This window comes from Zea mays, chromosome 6, assembly GCF_902167145.1.
Source record: "Zea mays cultivar B73 chromosome 6, Zm-B73-REFERENCE-NAM-5.0, whole genome shotgun sequence".
NCBI lineage: Eukaryota > Viridiplantae > Streptophyta > Magnoliopsida > Poales > Poaceae > Zea > Zea mays.
In genome coordinates this window covers 127,277,581-127,280,630 of record NC_050101.1, presented here as the reverse complement: position 1 = coordinate 127,280,630, position 3,050 = coordinate 127,277,581, and the positions used below count along the sequence as shown (strand labels likewise).

Below are 3,050 nucleotides of genomic sequence, written 5' to 3'. Positions count from 1 at the left end.
CACGGGGAACCCAAGAAAACCAGGCGTAGAATTATAAACTCAGCCGTTTCCTAGTCAACTCCAATATCGTTTAGCTTGATCTGTAACATCAGGCAAAAACTCGAATCTTGGTAATTTAATCTATTCCTTACCAGATAATTTTTTTGTCTGACTTCTAAGTAAATCAAAGCTGACTATAATATTGAAGTTGAAATCAGTTCAATTCGGGTTGTCGTTTCTCGCCCGAATTCAAATCTTCGAATATAAGTTATTGTTGAATAATTTGATTCGCCAAATCCGGAGAATGAAATATGTATTCGTGTAGCGTGTCGGCATGTGCACAACGCTAAAAATCTAAAATATTTGTGAATCTTTTTAAAGAAATTAAAATAAGAAAAGAAAATATCTTATGAGCCACCGCCCCTGATTCTCATTTATCTTCAACGTCATCTACCTTATCTCCTTTATTCAATTTTCTGGTAAATTCTCTCACGTCTCCTACTCCTCATCAATATGCAAGTGTTTCTTTTCTTTGTTTATCTTGAGCCCGAGTGATCCATGGAAAATTCCATCACATGATTTTATGTGGCTTCTAAGCACTCTCGTCTCATGCTCCATCCACATAAACGGACACACATTTTCCTGCTCGATTCTTCCCTGACAGTCTCCAGGAGCCGTATGTCTTCATCCTTCCCTGCTCCCTCATGTTGGCCCACGCCGCTTAGCTCCCGGAAGCCTTCTCCTATGCGTCTCTTCTCTTTGAAATATCTCACGTCGTGGATGCTCTGATTCTTCTTGAATCTTATCCTTCCACCGCCGGACCGCCCCTGACTCCTTTTTATGCGCGCCGGCTGCTCATCCCTGGCTTGCTGCGCCCATGGCCGAGCGGCTCCCATGGCGAGCTCGCCGGGATGCCCCTGCTCCAGCTTCCTCCCTGCTCGGCCAGACCATCGGCCTCCCTCTGCTTGGAGCTCGTCGCCATGGTCGTTGCCTTTTCCCTGCTCGCGTCCTGTGCGCGTCCTTTAGCCCTTGCTCCTCTGGCTCGGCGCCCATCTCCATGGCTCCCTGCGTGTCCATTCGTCACGCTCTCCTGCTCCCTGTTCCCCTTGCGTCCCCTGGATCCTTCTCTGCGCCCGTGTCACCGTCCGCCGTCGATCCCCTCGCGCAGGCCATGAGCTGTCTGTTCGCCATAGTCGAGCCGTTCTCAGTTGCTCGCCGCCGAAGCTCCCCTGATAGCTGCGTCCTGCTCGCCTTTGCGTCGCGCGCATAGCGTTATGTTATTCTTGCGCGCGCGAAGCTCTTTGCTCGTCAACGCTCCAGCCCGGATTTCGCTTTGTCGCCCAGCTCGGCTCTACATCTCCCATGGCTGTCTGCTCTAGCTCGCCGTGTCCTTCGTAAATATTTTCGCCTAGCTGCACGGACCTCACCGTTGTCTTGGTCGTCGATGCCACGCAACTATCCACACGTGGTTGTCTTCACGGACACCGCTTCACACTATCACTCTGTCTTCACCATCCGTAGTGTCATCGTCGGGATGTCCTAGCTGCAACACCAGCGCCCTCGATCGTACCCAAAGCTCTATATTGGATTTGTCAGCGTGCTACTCGTCCGCTGGTTCCTCGACTTTATCGATCTCGTCGTCGTTCGTGCATCCCCAAGAAATCCCAAACGTCGAGTGAAGACGAAGCTAGCCGAGTGGTATTCCCCAAGCGCTCGACATATTGCCTGGATCGGAAAATCACTACCAATCTCGCGGATTCGTGTCAGCTATGGAAACAGTAAGCTGATAAATTATTCAGAATAGTTCGATCGATAAATAAATTAATGTGCTAGTGCGATGCTCATTAAGGTGCTCGATAAATTGCACGAGTCATGAAACTCTCGTCGACTTCACGGTTCTTGCGATTATCGAGCCAGATTCAGCTATGGCGAGTCATTTCGCTATTTCGGTCAATTCGCTGAATTAGTGTACCGAGCAGAATATTAGTAGGCATGTGTGTTGATGAAATAGTTTAATCACTTATACAGATGTGTATATATTTACGATAAAGAAATATTTGAGTAATTGTTGACATGAAAAACATGTGAGGAGTAAAATAAAATTAAAATAGTTCTTTGTGAGCGATGTAGTATAATTCATAAAACGAGGGATAAGTTTAGAATTCAATTAATTAGCTGATAAGTCGCGTTTAGGCTAATTGAATTTAAAGTGTATGATTTGTTGTTTGTGATGTTTGCGTTAGGATCGTTAATCTAGAGAAGCGTAATTATTGCGCTTAGTCGTATGTCGATAACTAATATTATTGTACAAAATTATACAAAGTCTCGTCGCTAGGTGTTTAATTCGCTATCGCGTAATACTATTTAGGTTTGAAATATTCCGATCTATATGCATTCATGTGCATAATGCATTCCATTCAGGTACGTGAATTAACCACGTGATGCGAAAGACAAGCCAAGTCGACCCCAAGCACGGGCTAATCCGCAAGATGAAGCTGATGGACCAACTTGAAGATGGTTAAATCAATCAAGTGCTCGATCGAGGGATACTCGTCAAGTGGTCGTCGCCTAACAACACTAACCTAGTGTTACCCAGTGTAATACCCAAAAATGTATTCAAAGAAAGTAGAGTTGATCTCCTTAAATGTTATGCCATCTACTCATTATAACATGGAACATCCTAATTGAGTGAAAAAAATAACTAATAAAAATGCTACATGCATCATATTGGAATTTTGTTTGTGCATTGAATAAAGATGATAGTAATTTGAGAAATTTTGAATTTAACCCAAAGAAATAATTTAGGAAAGTAGAAATAGTATATAGAAGAGAAAGAAGAAATACTATGGAGCACAAAATAAATCCATAACTAAATAAATTTATCCCACTGATATGTCCAAACTGAATATTTAAATTAAGTACAAATTCTTTTGCGAAATTTGAATTCAAATTTTAGATTTGAAAATGAAAATGAAAAAAAAAACAAAACAAAAAAATAATAAAAAGAAAAGAAGCTAGACCCGGAATGGGCCAAAACCTACCTGGCCCATCTATCCCAGGCGCCGGACCAG

The 3,050-nt window shown here is 43.5% G+C and overlaps 1 long non-coding RNA gene across 1 annotated transcript; it reads left to right on the top strand.

Annotated features, from left to right (window-relative positions):
- The first annotated feature begins 410 nt into the window (after positions 1 to 410).
- Positions 411 to 2,630, top strand: LOC109940610 (uncharacterized). The gene is made up of 2 exons (XR_002263212.2): positions 411 to 1,757; positions 2,401 to 2,630. It is a non-coding gene; the product is annotated as an uncharacterized lncRNA (long non-coding RNA).
- The last annotated feature ends 420 nt before the right edge of the window (positions 2,631 to 3,050 follow it).